Source organism: Anomaloglossus baeobatrachus, chromosome 8 (assembly GCF_048569485.1).
Source record: "Anomaloglossus baeobatrachus isolate aAnoBae1 chromosome 8, aAnoBae1.hap1, whole genome shotgun sequence".
Classification (NCBI taxonomy): Eukaryota; Metazoa; Chordata; class Amphibia; order Anura; family Aromobatidae; genus Anomaloglossus; species Anomaloglossus baeobatrachus.
The window spans coordinates 209,619,938-209,646,854 of NC_134360.1; the positions used below are offsets into that span (position 1 = coordinate 209,619,938).

At 44.0% G+C, this 26,917-nt stretch overlaps 1 protein-coding gene across 4 annotated transcripts in view; it reads right to left on the bottom strand.

The window, feature by feature from the left end:
* The window catches only part of RABGAP1L (RAB GTPase activating protein 1 like), a 426,173-nt gene extending 400,543 nt beyond the window's left edge, over positions 1 to 25,630 (bottom strand). For 3 of the 4 annotated variants that reach the window (XM_075320137.1, XM_075320140.1, XM_075320139.1), the window contains exon 1: positions 25,429 to 25,630. The gene's annotated coding sequence lies outside the window, so the exon portion shown is untranslated. Of the gene's footprint in view, positions 1 to 4,427; positions 4,544 to 25,428 lie in introns of all 4 variants that reach the window. The other variant, XM_075320138.1, reaches the window with a different exon arrangement.
* Between the last annotated feature and the right edge of the window lie 1,287 nt (positions 25,631 to 26,917).

The window sequence follows — 26,917 nt, forward strand, 5'->3', positions numbered from 1 at the left end:
ACTGGTGGCACACCATGTACCAGGCCAGAAAAGTACACTCTGCCATGGCCCATGACCAAGCTACTCAGCTCCCATTTAAAGAGAACCAACCACCAGGATTTTAATATATAAACTAAAGCCAGTGCTATACTGATGCCATCATGCTGATTCTATACATACCTTTAGTTGTCAGATCGGATGTATAGTTTTTGAAATATAGGCAAGTAAAGTTTGTGGAATGCACTGTTATTTGATTAATAGCAGCTACAGAATATCTAATAGGTGGGCCGGATTTTGCTAGTTATTCCCGCCCGTCTGCCTGGCAGTCCTTCCTCCCCCCCTGTCCTTACTCCCCTGTGATAACAGAGACAGGGGGAGGAAGGACAGGCAGGCAGTCAGGGGTGGGAATAACTAGCAAAACCCAACCCACCTATGATATATTCTGTAGCTGCTATCAATCAAATAACAGTGCATTTCACAAACTTTACTTGCCTGTATTTCAGAAACTATACATCCGATCTCACAACTAAAGGTATGTATAGAATCAGCATGATAGCGCCAGTATAGCACTGGATTTTGTTTATATAGGAAAATCCTGGTGGTTGATCCTCTTTAAGTGAACGGGAAGATGGGTTATGGTGGAGATCATGGTCCTGGAGAACCCCTTTCAACTATAGGACAAGTTAGACTTTTAATAAAAAAGGCTTTCTAAAGATATTAAAATTAGATAACGAGTCCTTAGGATCGGTCAGCAATGTCAGAGGGCAGGGGTCCTATTCCTGTCACCTTCACCAATCAGCTAACTGAAAGCGCTGCAGCACACAGGCACTGGCACAGCGCCAAACATTGTTTTGTGGCCCGATGTGGTACTGCAGCTTTGTCTTATGCATAAATGGTGGAAAGCTGCAGTATAATGTACAGGAAACAATTATTTTTAGGTTCATGTCAAAGAAGTGATCAGCCTGGATTTACTCTATGTTGCCTCTTTTCTGCACTTTTGTGCCCACCTGAAAAAATATGGACATTTGGAACAGAGGCCAGGTGGAGCACAAAACCGACTATTTTGAAGTATCGGGCGTTCCATCCGATTCAGTTATTCTGGGTTTCAGACGGTAACGCCGAAGGAGCCATAAATATCTCCCCAGAAAGTGATCTATACCCGGCCTTTCCCCAAATATGGTTTTCATTTCCCAATTTTGAGCAATTCTGCAGAAGGCTGTACATGGGGAAAATAAGTCTTATAAAGTTACATTTCCTCCAGCTTTTTCCAGGATTGACGAGCTGAAAGTTGTGATTTTCGGCACAGTTTCTCCCAATGACAGAGCAATAGATGGTTTTGCACTGATGGCAGGTGCCGGTAGCACAGACGCTCTGCAGACTGCAGCAGATTGTTACACCCACAGACGTTGGGATTTACATACTGCAACCGTCATTTACTCACCACTAATTCCCGTCTGGCCGGGCGTGCACCAGATGACACAGCGTCTCACTCATTTCTACCTTGACTTTTCCCCTAATAGCACCATACTGAGCCCGAGCAGGGCACGTGTAGGAAATGCAACCAGAATTTATCATGCTACTTGTCTTACAAACAAATAAAAAGTTTCAGCCTTTAAGGCTCATGTAACAGCAGCGAGCAAACAATCCCGAGCAAATAGCGCGATCACAGAGCAGTGCCGGATTATGGGAGCGGAGCCGCAGGGAAGACAAATCACAGGGAAGAGTTAGGCTGCTTTCACACATCCGGTTTTTCCTGTGCGGCACAATACGGTGCTTTGCAGAAAAAAAAAACACAACCGTTTTGGGTTTTTTCCGCCGGTTGCGTTTTTTCTGCATAGACTTGCATTAGCGCCGTATTGTGCCGCATGGCCTTGCGTTGCGTCTGTTTTTTGACGGATGCGGCATATTTAGCCCATGCAGCGGCCGGATGGAACGTTGCCTGGCACGTTTTTTTTCTGCAGCGAAAAAAAACGCGAATGCGGCACGATTTACAATGCAAGCCTATGATTGCCGGATGCGGCGTCCTGCGGCAAAAACCGCATCCGGCCGCCAAATGCAGTTTTTTGCACTGCGTGTGCTCAGTATCAAGCCGCATCTGTCAAAAAATGGACGGGCCGCATGGAAAAACTTATGCAAAGGATTGAGTTTTTTCACCGCATCTGTTGCATAGGGTTTTGAGCCGCACTGCAAAAACCGGATGTGAGAAAGCAGCCTAAGGCTAATTTCACACATCAGTTTTTTTTCCCCATCAGGCACAATCCGGAAAACGGGTAAAACGGATCCGGCGCTGGATCAGTTTTATCCCCATTGATTTGTATTAGCGCCGGATTGTGCCTGATGGCCTTGTGTTGCATCCAGCTTTTGCCGGATCCGTCAAAATTGCCTAAAGCGGTGGCCATAGGGAACGTATCTTGTAACTTTTTTTGTCCGGCAAAAAAACCGCATCGCGCCGGATGCGGCGTGTTTTACAATGGAAGCCTATGGACGCCGGATCTGGCGTAATGCGATAAAAAACGGATGCGTCCGCCGGATCCATTTTTGTAAACTGAGCATGCTCCAATGTATTTAAAAAAAACGGATCCAGCAAAAAAAAAAACAAAAAACGGACGAAAAGGATGCAAAAACGGAGGCGCCGGATCCGTTTTTTTGACTGATCAGGTATATTGGAACCGTCAAAAAAAAAAAAAAAAAAAGGATCAGGCACATCAGTTTTTGCATATTCTGCGCCGGATCCGTTGCATCAGGCACACGCCGGATTGTGCCTGATGCCAAAAACTGATGTGTGAAATTAGCCTTACCGCGATGCCATTGAACTACATTGCACTGTACTGGAGTCGTGACGGATCCGGCAGGACGACGAAATACCACTGATGTGAGAGCACCCTAACCTGTCAATCAATGACCAGGGGCCGGCAAAGCACAGCACGGCTGCGGAGTGATGTGACCGCCCCACTGCACCCGAGAATAAAACTACAAAACTAGACTTCTCCAAAATGCCTAACCAAGTACTACCGGAACGGTAAGACTGTAACAGGCATCACACGGGCTATACACTCCTACCTTTACTTAGGGGCAGGATATCCTGCCGACAGGGGCTCTTCAAATATTCCCTGCACCTATAATCCGAGTCACACTTTCTGTATCTCATTATTCCTCCCATCCGTTCTGAACAACCCAAATCCCGGAGCCGCTGGTACCTCTCACTACACAGCTGTGATTACAGTATACATAGCGGAGGGCCTCACCCCAACAGGACTGCAGCCACATAATATACCGCCACCTGTGTACAACACGTTTATCCCATAGCCATCCCCGTACACATGCACACTCCTCGGAGCGTGCACGTGTTCTCAAATGAGATAAGGGAATAGTCACGGCAGATATCCTGCACAATGCTTCTCTCCCCTGGGAAAACGGTAGTTGGGGCAGCTAGTTGTGGCCACGGCGTGGATTTCCAGCACAGACACCTGCTGACGGGAGGAAACTTTATTCCTCCCGGCAGCAGTGGGCTTTCAGTCATTATGGGTGACGCCGACACCACTTTAGTTGCTGCTCAGTATATAGTCAGTGGCGGCTAGTACAGCTCCCATGGTACTGACTGACAGCCGGTTCAGCATTAGAGCCGATTGTTAGTCAGTGATTAGGGCGTGGTTACAGCGTCCACTCAATCTGCTCAGAGTGGTGACTAAAGCCGCTCCGGCCCAATGACTGAAAGCCCGCAGCTGCCAGGAGGAATAAAGTTAATTTCCTCCCGGCAGCGAGGCGCTCTGTGCCGGGCAGCTTCAGAATGCTATTAACCTGCAGATTAACCCCAAATCTGCAGCAAATAGTGTTCTGTTTTTACCTCACAGGTTCCCTTTAACTTGTATTAAATAAACTAATAAGCGATGAAGCCCGGGTCACTTTAACGGCTTTGCATCTCTAAAAGGGAATGAGTCACCAGTTTTTGCGCCCCCATCTGAAAGCAGCATAATGTAGAGACAGATACCCTGATTCCAGCAATGTGTCACTTACTGAGCTGTTGCTGTCATTTTGATAACATCCCTGTTTTTTCTGATATAGCAGTTATACAGAGCTCATGAATATGCTGGACTACCTGCAGCACGTGAAGTAGTCCTATAATGATAATCTACTGCTGATTAAACAGAGATTTTATCAAAACTACACTAAGCAGCCTAGTAAGTGACACATTGCTGGAATCAGGGTCTCTGCTGCTATATTATGCTGCTCTCAGATTAGGTGGTCATTGGCAAAGCCCGACGCTGATCTGTAAAGTGAGTGGTGCCAATTAACCCCTTTAAAAGTTGTCTTCTCCTAGTCCTTAAGGCTACAATACATTGGAGATCAGAAAAAAAAAATGTTACAAATCCTTTAGAAAGTGTCCACACCCAAAACTTTCCCATGATTTGACACACAAAAGGGTAAATATCTTCCTTTTTTTAGCTCACCGCATTATTGTAAAACACCCAGCGGCTGCAGATCCTTCACACAGCACAATGCGATGCTCTGCAGAACACAATTACTTCCTTATTATCAGACTTACGTCACGCTGCTCGACTTCTCCCTAGAGGGAAGCAAAAATCAGTTTGCAATTGCTCCAGCGAGACACAAAACTATCAACACTTCTGGGTGAGAAGAACAGATTTGGGAACTTTGCACGTTTCATGTAAAAAAGTGATAAAGACAAAAATGTGAGGATAAAAAAATAAAAAAATAAATAAATAAATAAATAAATAAATAAATCATCATCTTGTCTTTGCTGAGGACAAAGCGGAGCAGGATTTACAGAGATAAATATTCAGGAGAGGGCTGTGCACGCAATCTGTTCTGGGTAAATCCTGCAGATACGGCTGACCTCTGATGGATTAGATGGCACCGCGGCCGGACATCCCTACCCGCAGCACGCAGAACGGGCCGCACCAGCCCAATTATACCCACTCCAGGGCTCATCACAGAGGAAATCAATAAGGAAGGGCTCCGAAAACCGATGGATAAGACCTTGGACAGTCATCTATGCTCTGGGCTCATTTCTATTCACTGGTTACACTAATTTAATATATCAGGGCAGTAAAAAGAAGTCAGGGACACATACCGGGGCGGCAAATGTACCCCAGGTGGCAATTACACCTTTATAGGAAATAAACAGGCGCGCATGTTAGCAGAGTTTGTCATGTAAGGGGGATGTGTACGCACAAAAAAAAAAAAAATTCTCATTGGAGTAACTCAAGTGGATTAAAGAAAAAAAATAAAAAAAATAAATATTATAATGTATATATATATATATTATTATATATATATTATCATACAATACTACTAATGGATATTACTAAATAAAAATATAAATATATATTTTATTTAGTAATATCCATTAGTAGTTTAGTATAATATATATATATATTATATACATATATATATATATATATATATATATATATATATACATATATATACACACACACATATACATATATATATATATATACATACATATATATACACACGCACACCGAAAAAAGTATGTTTTTGTATATTATATATACATACACACACACACACACACACATACACGCGCACAAGTGTGTGTGTGTGTGTGTGTATATGTATATATATAAAATTATAAACAAAAACATACTTTTACACATACACACACAGCATATTTATCGAATACTTCACACTTCCATTTATTTTCAGCATCTACATGGACAGACAGCGACAGACTGATTTGGATTCATTGAGATCTACAAGAGAGTTTTCTATGCACAGTCTGATCATTGTGCAGGGAGGGAGAAGAGGTGAGCTGTAACATCACTTAGTGTGAATGGTGGATCCTGTATATTCTACTGTATATAAAGGTGTCATCGGTCATTGCAAAGAAGGAGGAGGAGGAGAGCTGTGATCTTATCAATTGTAAACGGTGGATCCTGTGTAAACTAGAGTATATAGTGGTGTTATCAATCATTGTACAAAAGGCAGAGGAGGTAAGCTGTGACATCACCTGTTGTGAATGGTGGATCCTCTGTTATTTACAGTATATAGAGATGTTATCAGTCAATGTACAGGAAGAGAGGAGGTGAGCTGTGACACCATGTATTGTGATTGGTGGATCTTTTATTATATACTGGAGATAAAGGTGTTATCAGTCATTGTACAGGAGGAGGAGGTGAGCTGTGATACCAATGTAAACAAAGAATCTGGTGTTCTCCACTGTATATAGAGGTGTTAAAGTTATCCTGCCTTTGATAACAAGGCTGCTGAAAAGCCTTCAAAACATTAGGTCTAGTGGTTAAAGTGAAAAGAATTTTTTTTTATTACAGCAATATGGAAAATTGAAATAAAAAAAAAATAAACTAAATTTAAAACAATAGGTCATTTAGGTGTAATCATTTGACTATAGGTGGCCGAAAAATGGCTGCTTTAAGGCTATGTCTGCACGCTGCATTTTTGTCGTAACCACAAGAATGCACCTTGTGCTTAAAAAAAACAAAAAAAAAAAAATATCATTGTGTGACAAAAAAACGCTTAAAAAATGCATGCATTTTTTTTTTTTTTTTAAACACGAATGGGTGAAAGACACAGGGAAAAATGCAAAAAGAATTGACATGCTGTATTTTGGTGGTCACCGCAAAAATGCAGCCATAAAAAGCTGCAAAATGCGCTCAGCAAAAATGAAATCTCAATAGACTTTGCTGGGAAAGGAAAAGCATGCAGCTTGTGGTGACTTAGGGGGTCACCATAAAATGTACCAAAGTGCAGCGTGTGCATGGGGCCTTATGGTGTGATCAGAGCAGCCATTAAACGTTCCATCACTAATCATACGATAGAAAATCATTTGTAAGTGTCAGATGACAAAATGAATCCTGAAGAACTAATCCACAGTAAGTGGTAGAAACGTTAACTTGGGGAAGTAGGGAATCGAAAAAGGAACGACGTCTGCCAAATTAACCACCAAAGTCATCAGTGCCCTGTCAACACCAGCCACCAAAACACCATCAAGTCATCCACATGCCAACACCAGCCACCAAAACACCACCAAGTCATCCATATGCCAACACCAGCCACCAAAACACCACCAAGTCATCCATATGCCAACACCAGCCACCAAAACACCACCAGGTCATCTATATGTCAACACCAGGCACCAATACACCAAGTCATCCATATGCCAACACCAGGCACCAAAACTCCACCAAGTCATCCATATGCCCACACCAGGCACCAAAACCCCACTAAGTCATCCATATGCCAACACCAGGCACCAAAACCCCACCAAGTCATCCATATGCCAACACCAGGCACCAAAACACCACCAAGTCATCCATATGCCAACACCAGCCACCAAAACACCACCAGGTCATCTATATGTCAACACCAGGCACCAATACACCAAGTCATCCATATGCCAACACCAGGCACCAAAACACCACCAAGTCATCCATATGCCAACACCAGCCACCAAAACCCTACCAAGTCATCCATATGCCAACACCAACTACCAAAACCCCACCAAGTCATCCATATGCCAACACCAGGCACCAAAACACCAAGTCATCCATATGCCAACACCAGGCACCAAAACACCACCAAGTCATCTATATGCCAACACCAGCCACCAAAACACCACCAAGTCATCCATATGCCAATACCAGCCACCAAAATCCCACCAAGTCATCCATATGCCCACACCAGGCACCAAAACCCCACCAAGTCATCCATATGCCAACATCAGCCACCAAAACACCACCAAGTCATCCATATGCGAACACCAGCCACCAAAACACCACCAGGTCATCTATATGTCAAAACCAGCCACCAAAACCACACCAAGTCATCCATATGCCAACACCAGCCACCAAAACCCCACCAAGTCATCCATATGCCAACACCAGGCACCAAAACCCCACCAAGTCATCCATATACCAACACCAGGCACCAATACACCAAGTCATCCATATGCCAACACCAGGCACCAAAACACCAAGTCATCCATATGCCAATACCAGCCACCAAAACACCACCAGGTCATCCATATACCAATACCAGCTACCAAAACCCCACCAGGTCATCCATATGTCACCAGAACACCAATCAGAGCCAAGAATTGTGCACCAAAATCTCCTACGATTTGCCAGATGACAATTTTACTTGCAGTTGTGTTTTTTTGTGGTTGGGTTTTTGGTTTGTTTTTTTTCTGGGGAAGGGGGGGGGACGCTCCCCAAGTGCATAACAAAAACTCGGCCTTATGGATTCAAAGCTCTGCTGAAAAAGATATTCTGAGGCTTGTGAAGACGCCTCCCCGAGACACCACACAACGGCAGGGTATAATCAGACCCGTAGGGTTGGCAGTATATATTTTGGATGACTGATCACAAGGGTGGAGAGTCCCAGACTCGGGGGGGTGTCAGGGTTTCTTTACTAAAATCACTGTGTTAAATCCCCGAAGATGATGAAACAAAAAGTAAAATAAACCCCCATCTAATCCTCTAGAGAAAAACATAGTATCTAAGTGGAAGGCTTCTGATGAGAGAAGGAACCGCGCGCAGAATGACTAAACTTTTCCAATTGTTTAAACTTTTCCTCTAAACAGAAGCCTAAAAGAGACGCCAGCAGGTTACATAACCGGAGGCCTCCGCAGCGGCCACCGTCCCTCCGACACCCGCAAGATGACAAATCTGAACTATTTATATAGACCTGAAAATCAGCGGCAGGAAAGAGGAGGTTCGGATGATCAGCGACAGAACAATGGAGAAGAATTTCCCTGTAAAATATACAACAATCTGCAGCAAGTATAAATCATAGCGTGACAATAGAGCGGTGTGATGTGGGGTCACGAGGGGACGGCGGTAACAGAACCATGAAATCTCCACTAGAAGCCACCTTCCCACTTTTCATGTATTTGGGTATGTTCACAGGGGGCGCAGGACATCACCGTGCCAGCAAAGCGGATGAGCGTTCACCAAATCGATCTATGGTGCATGTCAAGGGCAAATAGCTGTGCAGGACCCTTTGTCCAATGGCCACATTAGTATTCCATGGCCGCCGGACCAGAACCGCGCGAATGTCCTACTTTCTGTGGCATCCACTATTCTGATAAGTAGGACACGCAATATAATGATGGGTATTGGTGCAGAAATTTCTGCACCAAATCTGCTTCTCTTGGAGGGACAAACGCACTCTTTTTGCCATAATTTGCTGCGTTTTTTTGCACGCGTGTTTTCCATGCGGTGTCTACATATGAAAAAACGCTGAAGAATTGACATGCTGCAGATTTATTTTCTGCACCAAATCTGCAAGGGAAAAAAAAAAAAGCAACGTGTGCATCAAACTTCAGGATTCTTAGGCTGCTTTCACACATCCGGTTTTTGCAGAGCGGCTCAATCCGGCTCAAAAACTTATGCAACAGATGCGGCGAAAAAAAACGGATCCATTGCCTAAGTTTTTCCATGCGGCCCGTCCGTTTTTTGACAGATGCGGCTTGATACTGAGCATGCGCAGTTCAAAAAAAACGCATCCGGCATCCATAGGCTTGTATTGTAAATTGCACCGCATCGCGCCGGATCCGTTTTTTTCGCCGCCCAAAAAAGCGTGCCATGCAACGTTCCATCCGGCCGCCGCATGGGTTATATATGCCGCATCCGGCAAAAAACGGACGCAACGCAAGGCCATGCAGCACAATACGGCGCTAATGCAAGTCTATGCGAAAAAAACGCAACCGGCGGCAAAGAAAAAAAAAGTTGCGTTTTTTCTGCAAAGCGCCGTATTGTGCCATTCAGCAAAAAACAGATGTGTGAAAGCGGCCTTATTGACTTTGCTGACATTAAGATTTGCATGAAGTTTTGTGACAAAACTGCACTAAAAACGTCATAAAAATACACTGTGTGCACAGAGCCTTACATTTTGCATGAAAACTGCGACAAATCCACATATAACAAGAGATTTGTATATATAAATGTACTCCACAAGTGAATTCACACTAAAAAGTGATTATTTTACTTACCCCAACTAAGTGAAAAAGGATGAAATCCGTCACGAAAAGAAAAAAAAAAAAAAAAAAAATCAATCAAAGCTGCAACAAGAATTGACAAGCACATGGACAAAATTTGAAAGAAAAAAAAAAAAGAACTGACATGCCGGGTGTTTAGGCCCTGTTACACGCAACGACGTATCTAACCATATATCGCCGGGGTCACGGAATTCGTGACACACATTCGGCGTCGTTAGCGACATCGTTGTGTGTAACAGCTCCGAGCGAGTGTTAACGATCACAAATACCTTATCGTCCATCGTTGACACGTCGTTCATTTTCATAAAATCGTTGATTGTTGAGGACGCCGGTTGTTCGTTGTTCCCGAGGCAGCACACATCGCTACATGTGACACCGCAGAAACGACGAACTACAGCTTACCTGCGGCCGCCGGCAATGAAAAAGGAAGGAGGTGGGCGGGATGTTACGGCTGCTCATCTCCGCCCCTCCGCTTCTATTGGGCGGCCGCTTAGTGACGGCGCACGAACCGCCCCCTTAGAAAGGAGGTGGTTTGCCGGCCACAGCGACGTCGGTAGGCAGGTAAGTCTGTGTGACGGCTCCTAGCGATATTGTGCGCCACTGGCAGCGATTTGCTCATGACACACAAACGACGGGGGTGGTTGCTTTCACCAGCGATATCGCTAGCAATATCGCTGCGTGTAACACCCCCTTTACTATTCGGATACAGTTATTCACACGCTTCAGTCAATGTGTCCAGACCTTTGTGGTGGTACAGGGTGGCAATTTGGTCTTAGGCCCTGTGCTCATGGGAGAAAAAACCTGCGGATTTTATAGATTTTCCAGATAAATTCCGCATGTTTGCGCAAGTACAGACACTCCCCATGTTATCCTATGGGATTTGGGGAGTGCAGTTTCAATGCTGCGGATTTTGCAGCTGCGGAAAATGCTGTGGATTTCCCGCAGCCGCAAAGAACTGCATGTCAAGTATTCCTGCGGATTTCCTGCCTTTCTACTATAGAGATACAGGGCGGGAAATTTGCAGGAATAACGCTAACATTCCGCACAAAAATCCGAATGAAATCCGCAATGACGGAAAGCTGCGGATTCCGGGGAGCTGCTGCATGGACCTGCGGAAATACCTGCAGAAAATTCCGCAGGTATTTTCTCCCGTGGGCACAGGGCCAGAGTGGAGATTATGAGTAATCCCTTGTCATTAAGACAACATTCACTTTCCCAAAAAGGTTGATTTGAACTTACTGTATTTTTAGGATTTGCAATATATAAATAACCTCTTCAGAGAAAAAGAGGACACGGACTAACACTGACTATTGGAAGGGGGTAATCCTGAATGTCCATATTGACCCCTTAAAAAGGATCTCGCCATTTGACTTGAGATATGGATCTAGAATCTCAGTTTTCACACAGAAGTATCTGGATTTTTTGCCCATCATCATCATCGTAATTTTTTGCTCATTGGGATGGCTGAGAAACCTCCGATAGGTGATCAATGGGGTGAGGTTTCTCCATGTGAAGAGCACCCAGTTGGTGTAGGGTGGACCTATAGGCCATGTAATGCTTCCTGGGAAGCCTGTTTAGAGAGGAAGACAACAGCAACTCTAGTGCCACCTATTGAAGGAAGGAAGAAATCCTAAAAGACTAAAGAATATAAAAAAAAACAAAAAAAAAAAAAAACTCTCCTGCTTTGCACTGATGAAGCGCAAAACTCCTGAAACACGTCTCCGCAAATGGAGGTTCTGGTTTGACTTCCTATCCCAAGTCACGTGGCAAGGCTCTTTTAAAGTGTCAATATTGACTTCAGGGATTACTATATTCGGTAGTTGGCATTAGAGTCCCGTCCTCTTCCTCTATAGAATGGCAAATTTGTTGATTTAAAATTCCCAGGGGAGCATTGCATGGCCTATAAGCCTCCCTACACTAACATGGTTCTATAAACAAACATATTTAACCCCAAAGACCCACAATTTGCAAATGACATCTACGTATCCCCATTCGAGAGAAACTTCCACTTTTATTACCATGGAGAGAAGGTTCAGCTCAATCTGTTCCCCAAAATAAAACTTTCAATTTGTTTGCATGTCACATTAATGCATTGATTTTACCCCAAAATATAAGCGACCAAGTCACCGTTGACCTCTGATCACATCATGGTCTTTTTGCGTAGATGTTATGCTGTTTTTGATAGCAAAGTCGGCATGTCACTCTCCCCATCAAAAACACCAAAACCTAGCCCAAAAAATGCCGTTATACAGCGACTTTCACCATTAACCAAAAACAATTAAATTCAGCATAAAATGTCACCATTCCACAATTAGATTTGTAAAATTACTTATCTGCTAATGATGATCAATTACACTTAGAAATTGCATTCAGCAGGCTTCAGAGCTGTATTCACTCAACACTTCTTGCACACAATCATATCTGCTAGTTTGCATTGTAGTTCCAGGCAAGATGCAAAAAATCTGATGTAGTCAAATCTAATAGCATTATTGTCCCTGCTGTGTACTGTGTAATGATCGTGTCTGACCGTACAGGGACATGGTCTGATCTTACCACAGCTCCTGGGCAAAAGAATATACAGACATTACAGCACGGGATCATAGCTGATTCTTTCTTTGAGGTAAAACATTTTTAAAAACAGGGAGGGAAATGTTTTACCTCACAGAAAGAATCAGCTATAATATCTGTATACTCTCTTTTGCGTCCTCCCTGGCCAAGGAGCTGTGGTATGATCAGACCATGTCCCTGTGATGATTTCATCACTAATTGCCAAGTCTGTAAGGAAGATTCTGTGTTAAAAAGATTTTAGAAAAAAGTTCTACTCAGAACAAAGAAGACCAGTCACACAAAAAAAAACAAAATAAATAAAAAAAAAATATATATATATATATATATATATATATATACATATATATATATATATATATATATATATACATATACATATACACATATACATACATATTATATATATATACACATATATATATATATATACATACATACACACACATACATACACACATACATACATACATACATACATACATACATACATACATACATACATACATACATACATACATACATACATACATACATACATATATATATATATATATATATATATATACTAAAAAGAAATGGAGGTGTTTTAGAAAACTTTATAAAAACTGCATCCCAGGTCTAGAGGATTGTACCATGCACATTGTGGGACCTGGGGTTTCACCACCAAAGCTTTTAGGGTCAGTACAGATCTTAGATGCCCAAAAAGCAATACAATATTATAAGTATCATCAGAATAGAACCAGATTTTAAAATTAAAACACTTTTTTTTTAATTTACATTTTTTCATTTCACTAACTAAACAGACATAAAAAAAAAAAAAAATCTATATATCTATATATATATATATATATATATATATATCTCTCTGTATATCTTGCCATTTTCGCACGGACGACTAAGCCTACTACTGGCCACTTACGTCCTAATCATTTTTGCAGCCACATTTGATTGGCTGTGACCCTACTGCCTCGTATAGATATTTTTTCGATTTGTGCTCTCACCTGCATAAAGGCCATTTTGTATGGAGGGGGAGGAGGTGAGCTGTGACATCAATTGTCATTGGTGGATCCTTTGTTATGCACTGTACATAGAGCGCTCACCTTTTATTGTGAGACGGTTTGGCTGACAGGGCATGCTCTTATCAATTTCTGGCATTGAAGCCCTGTTTTTCGTAAAAGGACACTCATCTTAGCAAATTGGTGATAACTGGAGGTCTGACCTGCGTACAGGGCTCTGAAAAAGCACCATTAGGAATGGGCAGAATGCCACAGTCCAATAGTCAATGAATGGAGCAGACAAACCCTACATCAAGTTATCACTTAATCCTGTAGATGCATTATCCCCAAAATTCAGAGCTTATTGGTAACACTGTGCCTCATGGGAGTCTTATAAGACGTGCTTATAAGTGTCAGCATAAAGGGATGGTGCAGAAAACTAATATCCGTGTGCACGAGGCCTAGGAGACACTCTGCAGACGATGACTGCAGCGCTGCGCAAGAACATAACTGGACGCTTTATGCAAGATCGGCATTTTGCAATGTTGAACGGTGAGGAATATGTAAATGGATTATGAGCGGAGGCTTTATCATCACTTTAATCAGAATATAATGTAGAAGATTCACAAGAGTCAGACTGCAGGACATCAGTCACAGAGACGAGATATTGTTCTCTGGTATCAGGAGAAAGAACAGAATCGCAGTAATTGGAGCTCAGATAAGATATAATGATGAGATCAGCCTGACAGGAGGGAAAACTGAAGCACTGCTACATCCCCGTTCATACCGATATACTCGTACTACCATAGTAGAGATGGAAGCAAAGGTTAGAAATCCGAGGGTAAAATGCTTGTTCGGCCGATCCCTTCCCCATAGGCATACCGTATTTATTCTCAATGGGTGGAGGGCAGTAACCACTGCAACACAACCCGTCCAGACCCGACACTTCCAATCCTTCTTTCCTCCGACATCAGTCATTGAGGAAGAGTAGGAGAGACACACACACACACACGTCGGCAGATCCGGCTCAACCAAAAGTGATCCAATCTCCATAGCATAGGGAATGGCTGAGGGTTCTACCATGCAACAGAGTTCTGGGACCCCAGAAAACAAGGGTCTACCACCTTGAATTGCCAGGGAGGGGGGACATCCTTAACCTTCACCCCAATCATTGTCTATGGGACTGCTGTATCTGCTACAATACTAAAATCAGTGGTTTGTGAAAGTGTGGTGAATGGGAGTCTGTATACAGAGTGGTTGGACAGACAGCTACCTCCAAAGACATGCACATTCAGCCTGACCAAGCATGTACGTGATCGCAGCGGAAAAGGAGTCAGCCATTGCCAGACACCTTGGCAGTGTATTATCGTTTGTAAAAACATCGGTTCAGTCAGACATGCCCAATTTTTCCATTACCCAACATATGGTATATCATTGGGGGAAGAGTGAAGGTGCCCCTTTAACACAAATTCCACATACTGTGTACAGCCACATTAAAGGGTGCTTTACACGCTGCGACATCGCTACCGATATATTGTCGGGGTCACGTCGTTAGTGACGCACATCCGGCGCCGGTAGCGACATCGCAGGGTGTGACAGCTAGGAGCAACGATCAACGATCGCAAAATCATTCAAAAACTGTGATCGTTGACACGTCGCTCCTTTCCTTAATATCGCTGCCACAGATACGATGTTGTTCGTCATTCCTGCGGCAGCACACATCGCTGTGTGTGACACCGCAGGAGCGAGGAACATCTACCTGCCTCCACTGGCAATGCGGAAAAAAGGAGGTGGGCGGGAAGTTACGTCCCGCTCATCTCCGCCCCTCCGCTTCTATTGGTCGGCCGCTTAGTGACGTCGCTATGACGCCGAACGCACCTCTCCCTTGAAGGAGGGATTGTTCGGCAGTCACAGCGACGTCGCTGACAAGATATGTGCGTGTGACGCTGCCGTAGCGATAATGTTCGCTACGGCAGCGAGCACCAAATGTCGTACTAATAACGGCGGGTGCTATCGCGCTCAACATCACTATTGATGTCGCAGCATGTAAAGCACCCTTTAGGCTATGTGCGCACTAGAAAATTGACTTTTCTTAAGAAAAAGCCGCACCCTCTGGCAGAATACGGCACCCACGTTTTTGACGCGCTTTTCCCGCACGTTGGTCCCTGCGGATTTTTACCATTATCTATGGCAAAAACCGCAGGTACCTTCAGAAAAGAAGAGACATGCACATTCTTTTTTCTGCATAAATTCTGCAGCAATACCTGTAGTGGGACAAATTGCAGTATGCGCACACCATTTTTTTTTTTTACCATAGGTTTTGCTGGGGAAGGACTACCGAAAGGTTAAGAACATTTTTCTGCAGCAATTCATGCAGCAAAACCGCGGCAAATTTGTGGCAAAAAACGCAGCGTGCGCACAGGGTCTTAGGCTGTGTGCGCACAGTGAATTTTTATCACCTTTTTAATAATTTTTTTAGTGCAGTTTTGTCACAAAACTGCAATCAAATCCTTAAGCCAGCAAAGTCAGTGAGAATCCTGAATTGCTGTGCACCTGTTAAGGGTATGTTCACACATCAGGTTTTTGCTGTGCGGCAAAATCCGGCGCTTTTCTGAAAAAAACGGATGCGGCAACAGCTGTCGCCGCATCCGGTTTTTCCCCCATAGGCTTGCATTAGCACCGTATTGTACTGCATGGCCTTGCGTTGCGTCCATTTTTTGCCGTATGCGGCATATTTAGCCGGTGCGGCAGCCAGATAAAACGTTGCATGCTGCGTTTTTTGCTGCGGCGAAAAAAAAACCTAAATCGTGCCGGATCCGGCGCCATTTACAATGCAAGCCTATGGACGCCGGATGCGGTTTTTCGAACTGTGCATGCTCAGTATCAAACCGAATCCGGCAAAAAACAGACGGGCCGCATGGAAAAACTTATGCAACGTATCCGTTTTTTTCGCCGCATCCGTTGCATAGGTTTTTGAGCCGGAGTCGGCCAGACAGGAAAAAACTGGTGTGTGAACTTAGCCTAAGTTGTTATCATTGCAGATTTGGCGCAGAAAATCTGCAGCATGTCAATTCTTTCTGAATTTTTGACTGCGATTTCACCATTGAAAGCAATGAAAAATGAAGTAGAAAAAAAAAAAAACCTCCCAAAAACATAAAAAAATGCAATAAAAACGCACGTTTTTTGAGCTGTGTTTTTCCTGCCACAAGGTGCACATATTTCTGCAATCAAATACTCAATGTGTGAACACAGCCTTGTGTTTTTTGCCATCCTCTTATTCTATACACTTGTTTTGCTTTAGAGCGCTCCTGATTGATTGACAGTTCAGACCAGATGCCTTGTCGCACCGCTGGCCCGAACTTTGTGCTCCTAAGGCTACTAGATAAGGCACTTTAGCTTCTGCGGCATCAGAATAATAATAGAACTGAAGCTTGGAAGGATCAGGAGCTAACAGTCGGCTCCAGCAATCCAGCATGTCCTCAGCGCAGGACTTACAAGCTCACGATGGCCGTCTCCTTGGCAACGCTTTTTATACAAAATAAAGATTTGGGGAGAATCTTCAACAAAATCCACATGAGGGCTTGTTCACACATCACATTTTTTGCCCCATGTGGGTTTATTCCCCCACGTGCGTTTTACGGCACCAGCCAGTAAATTATATTTCTGAAATCTCGTGCACATTTCTTGCTTTTTCCTTGCAGATATAAACCAGCACAAGTGTCTCTCAAATCTGCAGCGGGTCAATTTTTCAGCTTTTTTTTTGTTGTTGTGTTTTTCACTCATTCAAATGAACGGGAAAAATAAGTTACGTCACCAGCGGTCAATACAAGTCTATGAGAGCCAAAATGAGGTAAGAAAGAGGCTCCCATAGACTTGTATTGAGCTGTGACCTCCAGCGCCTCCATGAAACACTGAATCTGCAAATCACAGAAGACCGACCGGAGCTGCGCTACTAACAGAAGAAGATGGCAGCAAGTGAGTATAAGACAGGGGGGAGAGGACTTTGATTTAAAGCACCACTCCAGTGGTGCAATAAAAAATAAATAAAATAATAAAAATAAAATGCTGGAGTGATGCTTTAAGGTCTAAATCCCTATACACAGACTAATGTCGGCCGAACCTGCATGTATTGAGACACACGGTGGATGGGATTCCCAGACAAATGGGAAGATATCGATCTGACATGTCCAATTTGTTGATCCTTTTGCTTTCTCATAGAGAACAGCAGCTCTTGTTCGGTCGAGCGCTCCGATGGGTGTAGAAGATCGGACCAAGATGGCTGCACGCGAACAACCGGCAGAAACATTGTATAACTGACATTATTTCATATGTATGGCAGGGATCAAAAGGAATCACCAAGTTTTTGCTACATAATCTGGGAGCAGCATAATGTAGGGGCAGAGATGCTGATTCCATTGATGTGTCACTTACTGAGCGGCTTAGCGTAGTTTTGATAAAAATCATAATTTTATCAGCAGGAGATTATCATTAGAGAATAGTAAACCTGCTGCTGCTCCATATACATGAGCTCTGTATAACACCGCCCTCCCCCTCCCACAGCTTTCTGCCTATGCACAGTGTAAACAGAAAGCTGCCAATCAGTGGTATGGACAGAGTTTAGAATTCAGAGATATGACAGATCTGCAGCCGAGAAAACAAGGATTTTATTAAGAATACAACATGAAAACCAGTAAGAGACATCTCAGGAATCAGGATCTCAGCCCCTACAACATGCTGCTCTTAGATGGGGTGCAAAACCCTGGTGATAGATTCCCATGCCCGCACCAATGCTCTGTAGGTCCCCGCCACCCTTGGTTTACATTTCTGCAGTGATAAGCTATATATGGGCAGCACAGTGGCTCAGTGATTAGCACTGCAGTCTTGCAGCGCTGGGGTCCTGGGTTCTAGTCCCACTAAGGACAACATCTGCAAGGAGTTTGTATGTTCTCCCCGTGTTTTTGTGGGTACTCCGGCTTCCTCCCACACTCCAAAAACATACTGATAGGGAATTTAGATTGTGAGCCCCAATGGGGACAGTGTTGCCAATGAATGTAAAGTGCTGTGGAATTAATAGCACTATATAAATGAATAAATATAAAAAAATATTATATGCCCACTACTGACAATCACTGGCCCAAAATGTGATGTCTGCGTCTATGACGTGTGATTGCCAGTTATTGACAACATGCCATCTGTTTAGCAATGGAAGCAAAGTCCAGTAAGAAAAACGAGGCTCAGTCAATCACTGGTCGCAGCGGTGATTCCAGACTTAATTTATTGGTCAAGCAGCCATTTCCAGTGTTTTGACGACAGGACCAAAAAGCCCAGACCAGTGGGGATGGAGTAAGAGTCAGAACAGGACACGTGGCGATCAATGAGGGGGAGTATCACTTATCAAAAACTTTGTAAACGATTACCGTATATTCTCTGGAAAACCCTTTTCCAGTGTGTAACGCTTGATTTCCCCTTTTTTAATGTTTTGATTTTCCTTTCTTAGGCCCTGTGCGCACGCTGCGGATTTACAGCAGATTTTGCAACGTAATTGCTGCAGAAAATGTGTAACATTGCTTAAGTCATTCCCCAGCAAAACCTATGGGTTTTAAAAAATGCTGTGCGCACGCTGCGTTTTTTTATATCCGCGGATTTTCCACTGCAGAATTAATGAGCATGTCACTTCATGCGGATTTCGTTGCGATTTTGGTGAGTTTTATTTTTTTTACCGCGGATGGAGGATTCTTTAAGAGGGTCCGGATTTTCCTTAAGAAAAAGTCACTTTCTAGTGCACATATGGCCTTAGGCCTCATTTAGACATTATTTTTTTTTTTTTTTAAATGTGAGAAAAAAAAAAAAAAGTTATTTCTCAGTTACGGATCTGATTTTCAATCATATTTGATTTGCTTCACCATTTTTATTTATTTATATTTACACCAGTGTGAAATTTATTTCTCTCAAATCAAAAAGAAAAAACAACAAAAATAATCCAGGCTTCTCCCTGCATTACACAGTAACAAACATAACACGTGAATAGCATCCGAGGGCTGCCGGTTCTTTTGGATTACTTTTTTTGCAGACTCATTGACTTTATTAATGAGTGAGCAGTTCCCCAGTGACTTTCATTATACTCGGTACTCAAGTCGCCCCATCTAAGCGTTCAACTGCTCACTACGAGTAACAGGCCCCTGAGCATGGTAGTGCCCGCTCATCACTAGTTACCAGTACTGAGCACCCGAGCATGGTAGTGCCCGCTCATCACTAGTTACCAGTACTGAGCACCCGAGCATGGTAGTGCCCGCTCATCACTAGTTACCAGTACTGAGCACCCGAGCATGGTAGTGCCCGCTCATCACTAGTTACCAGTACTGAGCACCTGAGCATGGTAGTGCCCGCTCATCACTAGTTACCAGTACTGAGCACCTGAGCATGGTAGTGCCCGCTCATCACTAGTTACCAGTACTGAGCACCTGAGCATGGTAGTGCCCGCTCATCACTAGTTACCAGTACTGAGCACCTGAGCATGGTGGTGCTCGCTCATCACTAGTTACCAGTACTGAGCACCCGAACATGGTAGTGCTCGCTCATCACTAGTTACCAGTACTGAGCACCCGAGCATGGTAGTGCCCGCTCATCACTAGTTACCAGTACTGAGCACCCAAGCATGGTAGTGCCCCCTCATCACTAGTTACCAGTACTGAGCACCCAAGCATGGTAGTGCTCGCTCATCACTAGTTACCAGTACTGAGCACCCAAGCATGGTAGTGCTCGCTCATCACTAGTTACCAGTACTGAGCACCTGAGCATGGTAGTGCCCGCTCATCACTAGTTTCCAGTACTGAGCACCCGAGCATGGTAGTGCTCGCTCATCACTAGTTACGAGTACCAAGCACACGAGCATGGTAGTGCCCGCTCATCACTAGTTACCAGTACTGAGCACCTGAGCATGGTAGTGCTCGCTCATCACTAGTTACGTGTACTAAGCACCTGAGCATGGTAGTGCCCGCTCATCACTAGTTACCAGTACTGAGCACCCGAACATGGTAGTGCTCGCTCATCACTAGTTACCAGTACTGAGCACCCGAGCATGGTAGTGCCCGCTCATCACTAGTTACCAGTACTGAGCACCCGAGCATGGTAGTGCTCGCTCATCACTAGTTACCAGTACTGAGCACCCGAGCATGGTAGTGCTCGCTCATCACTAGTTACCAGTACTGAGCATCCGAGCATGGTAGTGCTCGCTCATCACTAGTTACCAGTACTGAGCACCCGAGCATGGTAGTGCCCGCTCATCACTAGTTACCAGTACTGAGCACCCGAGCATGGTAGTGCCCGCTCATCACTAGTTACCAGTACTGAGCACCCAAGCATGGTAGTGCTCGCTCATCACTAGTTACCAGTACTGAGCACCCGAACATGGTAGTGCCCGCTCATCACTAGTTACCAGTACTGAGCACCCGAGCATGGTAGTGCTCACTCATCACTAGTTACCAGTACTGAGCACCCGAGCATGGTAGTGCCCGCTCATCACTAGTTACCAGTACTGAGCACCTGAGCATGGTAGTGCCCGCTCATCACTAGTTACCAGTACTGAGCACCCGAGCATGGTAGTGCACGCTCATCACTAGTTACCAGTACTGAGCACCCGAGCATGGTAGTGCACGCTCATCACTAGTTACCAGTACTGAGCACCCAAGCATGGTAGTGCTCGCTCATCACTAGTTACCAGTACTGAGCACCCAAGCATGGTAGTGCTCGCTCATCACTAGTTACCAGTACTGAGCACCTGAGCATGGTAGTGCCCGCTCATCACTAGTTACCAGTACTGAGCACCCGAGCATGGTAGTGCACGCTCATCACTAGTTACCAGTACTGAGCACCCGAGCATGGTAGTGCCCGCTCATCACTAGTTTCCAGTACTGAGCACCCGAGCATGGTAGTGCCCGCTCATCACTAGTTTCCAGTACTGAGCACCCGAGCATGGTAGTGCCCGCTCATCACTAGTTACCAGTACTGAGCACCCGAGCATGGTAGTGCTCGCTCATCACTAGTTACCAGTCCCGAGCACCCGAGCATGGTAGTGCCCGCTCATCACTAGTTACCAGTCCCGAGCACCCGATCATGGTAATGCTCGCTCATCACTAGTTACCAGTACTGAGCACCCGAACATGGTAGTGCTCGCTCATCACTAGTTACCAGTACTGAGCACCCGAACATGGTAGTGCCCGCTCATCACTAGTTACCAGTCCCGAGCACATGAGCATGGTAGTGCTCGCTCATCACTAGTTACGAGTACCAAGCACACGAGCATGGTAGTGCCCGCTCATCACTAGTTACGAGTACAGAACACCCAAGCATGGTAGTGCTCGCTCATCACTAGTTACGTGTACTAAGCACCTGAGCATGGTAGTGCCCGCTCATCACTAGTTACCAGTACTGAGCACCCGAGCATGGTAGTGTCCGCTCATCACTAGTTACCAGTACTGAGCACCCGAGCATGGTACTGCCCGCTCATCACTAGTTACCAGTACTGAGCACCCGAGCATGGTAGTGCCCGCTCATCACTAGTTACCAGTACTGAGCACCCGAGCATGGTATTGCCCGCTCATCACTAGTTACCAGTACTGAGCACCCGAGCATGGTACTGCCCGCTCATCACTAGTTACCAGTACTGAGCACCCGAGCATGGTACTGCCCGCTCATCACTAGTTACCAGTACTGAGCACCCGAGCATGGTAGTGCCCGCTCATCACTAGTTACCAGTACTGAGCACCCGAGCATGGTAGTGCACGCTCATCACTACCAGTCACGCTATAAAACAAAGCCAGAGTTTTTGTTTTATACTTACATTTCTATAGAGCGGCGGTGAAATGAAGCTGCCTAGAGAATGAACACGATACTTTTATCTGCTTCAAGGGCTGAAAAGGTTAAAAGTTGCATATTTTGAAACATTTGCACAAAAGTGTTGACTTAACACTGCTGTGCATTATGTACATTTTTACTGAGGTTTTGCAACTTTTTTAGATGGATTCCAAAAGGAAAAAAAATTAAGTGTGTCCATACCTTAAATGTATGTGAACACTGAATCTTTTGCTGAGCTTTTGGGAGCAGAAATTCTCCAAATCCTCCTTAAATATTTGGGCATTTACGCTCAGTTTCTACTAGAAATAATAAAAAAAAAAACCTCAATCAAAAGCGCTCAGTTTGCACATACACAAATCAAGTAGGTCATTCTACAAGAAAAACGGGGCAGAATATTGCGTTATGTCTGGGTTTGTGCAGAATGTACAAATCTAGGGGTAAAATCCCTGCACCTCCATAAAAAAAAAGAAAAAAAAAAAAATGCCCAATTTTATGGCCACAGCCACAGACAGTAAGTGCAATTCTGTGCTAGAAATCTGTTCTGTCCGGGAGTGTAGATGACAGCACTGCGGCACTATGTGCACTGGATGGCTGCACACAGCGATAACTTATAATGAAGACGGTAAAAAGTCCAATAAGTTCCTCCTGACAAATCGATCCAGCATTACCGCACAACACAGCGGGCGGCCATTGTACTACATTATAGACTGGTGAATGCTCAATATAAAAAAAAAAAAAAAAAAAAAAAAAAAGACATAGAATATTAACAGCAGCAACCAACAGCATAAAACATATAACATTAACAAATATAAAAAGGCATAAATGTATAGAATGCTGAAATATACAAATAAACATCGGAAATCAGCGCCACATACATCCTAAGGCAATGTTCACACGTTGCGGGGTATTTTTCTCATCAGTTTTATGCAAATGATATCTGCTTTTTACAGCACCAGCAAAACCTATGAGATTCCAAAAATCTCCTGCACACTTTGTTGCTTCCCCCCGCCCTCCCCCCGACTGAAATGGAAATCTGCAGCGTTTTTTTAAAAAAGCGACATGTCAATTCTTTCAGCATTTTTTCTTTATTTGTGATGACAAACTAATTTGACTTAAACGTACTGTAGACAAATGACACCAAAAACGCAGCTAAAACCGCAGAAAAAAAAGCAGCTTCTTCACTGAGAACAGGTTTTGCTGCAGAAAAAAAAAAGTAGCAAAAATGCAGACGAAAAATGCAAAAAAAACACCAAGACCGCTTTTACTGCTAAGAGCAGGTTTTGATGGAGAAAAAAAAGCTACAAGAAAAAAAAAAAAAAAAACAGCAAAATAAAGGTAGAAAAACAAAATGCAGCCTTATTTTACTGCTAAAATAACAGGTGAGGCTATGTGCCTGTGTGTGCGCTCTGCACCGCAGCGTAAAGTCACTGCATGGCCACTTCAGAGCGCAGCTGAAAAGTTCCGTCCTGAAACTCCTGTGCGCTCTGGATGCAGCCCCTTCCATAGATAGAATGGAGACAGCATGCAGAGCGCACGAAAGAAGTGACATGTTGCTTTTTAGAACGCAGCGATTTGGCAGCATGCAAATCGCTGCGTTCTAAAATGCAACGTGCGCATGGATTATGCACAATCTTCATAGATTGTGCTAGGGACGCAGGACGCATGCAGTTACGCTGCGGTGCAGAACGCAGCGTAACTGCATGAAAATACGCTACGTGGGCACATATCCTTATACTGCAGAAAAAAAAAGCAGCAAAAAGACAGCTTTTACAGCAGGTTTTGATGGAGAGAAAAAAGCTACAATAAATAAACAAAACAAAAAAAAAACAGCAAAATAAAGGTAGCAAAACAAAATGCAGCAAAAAAGCAGCTTTTTTTACTACTAATATAACTGGTTATACTGAAGAAAAAAAAAAAAGCACAAAAAAAAAAAAAAGTGGCAAAAAAACATAAGTAAAACAAAACAAGAAAACTTTTCCTGCTAAGAGCAGGAAAGGAAAAAAAAACCAAGAGAACAAAATGCAGCAATAACGACTTTTTACTGCTAAGATACTGCAGAAAAAAAAAAGCAAAAAAAGAGTAGCGAAAAATACAAAAAAAAAAACGCAAGAAAAATGCAGCAAAAAAAAACAAAAAAAAAACCAAAACGTTTTACTGCTAAGAGAGCAGGTTTTGCTGCAGCAAAAAAAAAAACAAAAAACAGCAATAACGTAATTTACTGCTAAGAGAACAGGTTTTGCTGCAAGAAAAAAAACTAACAAAAATTAAAAAAAAGCAAAAGAAAAATGCAGCAAAAAGAAAAAATATGTTTTACTGCCAAGAGAGCAGATTTTGCTGCAGCAAAAAAGCAAAGTGTGAACATAGCCTTAAAGTTGACGGCTAATAAAAACCCTTCTGCGGAGTAAAAAAAATAAAAAAAAATATATAATATATATATATATATATATATATATATTACACACAGAGACAAAACCACAGCGCAGTGGTGTCCGCAGTGTCAGTGCGCACTAGTCCGAGCCTCGGGGGGCATGTGGCACATCTAATAACCCCCTGTAATCAGGCGAGATGGCGCTTTACTCCAGATGCCAAGGTGGCAGTGGCCCGGGCTGGGGAATGACTTTTGCCCTGTGTGGTCCTATAAGTGGCAGTAATGCATCTGCATTGTGGTGACAAAACTTCAGCACCTGATGGCGGCACTACATGCAGACACCCCAGAAAAAGGAGCCCCCTCATTTATTGGGAGGACACTAAAGTTGTGCAACTCTTAAACCCCCTGCCACAAGCCCAAGCTTCTGCCACACAGCAGTGACCTGGCACCAGCAGCCGCCCAGCATGAGCCTAGGGTTAGACTGCTGGCAGTGACAGGAGGAAGTGGCAGCTCTCCCAGGTCAGGTGGTATAGACTAGAGCGCGGACCAGAGAGAGAACTGCACCAAGACACCCAGCCATAGCGCGGAGCGGCCGCTAGAGGGCGGCGCGCTGCTCACTGCCCGCCCATCCGTTACCGTTACACCGGAGAGCCCTGTCCTCTTACCGGGAGGCGCCAGCTCACGTCCCCGCCGCTTTATCTGCGCTGCACACAGGCTCGCTGCTCGCTCATGAGTCCTGCGGGCCGCCCCCGGTCCTGTCCCGCTCCGGTTCACTTTGTCCCCGGCCGCACGTTTGCAGTTACTACGTCCCCCTCCCTCCTTCCACTCTTTTCTCTCGTTCTTCCCGTGTGCGCGGCCACGAGGCTCGTCCCTCCAACGACGTCAGCGAAGGAAGCCGGCGGGAGCGCGCAGGAGGGAGGTGTCGGGAGCGCGCACGGCCGGCAGTGTCAGTGACTGGCGGCGGCTGCAGTGTTGTTGCTGCTCACACAATCTCATCTCTGGCCACGTTCACATTTACGTTTTTTCTTCTCTTCTTTTTTTTTTTTTTTTTTGCAGATTTATTATTTTTTGCACTAAAAAAACCCCAAAACAGACAGTTGTGAGTGTTGTAAAGCCGAGCTGTAGCTTTTATTGGGGTATGTCACCCCTTTTGATCTCTTTATATTGCATTTTTGGGGGTGGGGAGGTGCAGTGACTGAAAAACAGTCGTTTTAACTTCTTAGGATTTTTTTTTTAGGATTTTTTTTACCTTCACCTTATGGGTTAAATAATTTTATAGCTTGTTGAGAATTTTTTTTGGGGGGGGGGGGGATAGATTAGACGCAGTCGTATCAATGCTGAATATGTTTCCTTTTTTGGAAGGGGGGATTGGGATGTTTTAAACTTTTATAGGGTTTTTTTTATTTTTTTTTAACTTTTATTTTTGAAAATTTCTATTTTCTATTTTTTTATTATAGTATAAATTACAATCCCTCTTATGAAGCCCACAGGAGCACTAAGCACCATGAACACCCACCAACGCAAGCCTGCCCTCGTAAACGCTGCAGACAGTGATTGACAGCAGCGGTGAGAGCGAGCTGCGTGGTGCAGGAATGGGTTAGTGGGTAGGAGAGGTGTGGGAATTATATGTTTTTTTCTTAACATATGAGAAAAATGCTACATTGGTGGTAAAAAAAAAGGACACGAACCAAAAGTCTTAAGAAAAAGACGGATGGCACATCCTATCTTTCGAATGTAAACAGGTGTAAACTGAATATTAAACATAGTAACAAAAAGGAAACAGTTGCACTCTGAGGTGCTAAAATACTGTATGTGGAACAAGGAATATGGGAATATAGACATGCATTACTACTACCGTGTTTCCCCAAAAAATAAGACCTCCCCCGAAAATAAGACCTAGCAGGAGTTTTCAGGGAGTCTAAAATATAAGACATCCCCTGATAATAAGACCTAGCCACGGTCAATAATGAAGTGTCATGCAGCGGTAAAAAAGTTAAAGACACTGCAGGACACTTCATTATAGACAGCGGACACCCCCTAAAGAAAGAAGAAAGAAGAGAAAAGACCCTCGATCATACCAGATGCCGGAGCAGGTGAGCGCATCAAGGTCCTGTGGCAGAACAGACACGCACACACATCAGATCACATCCACAC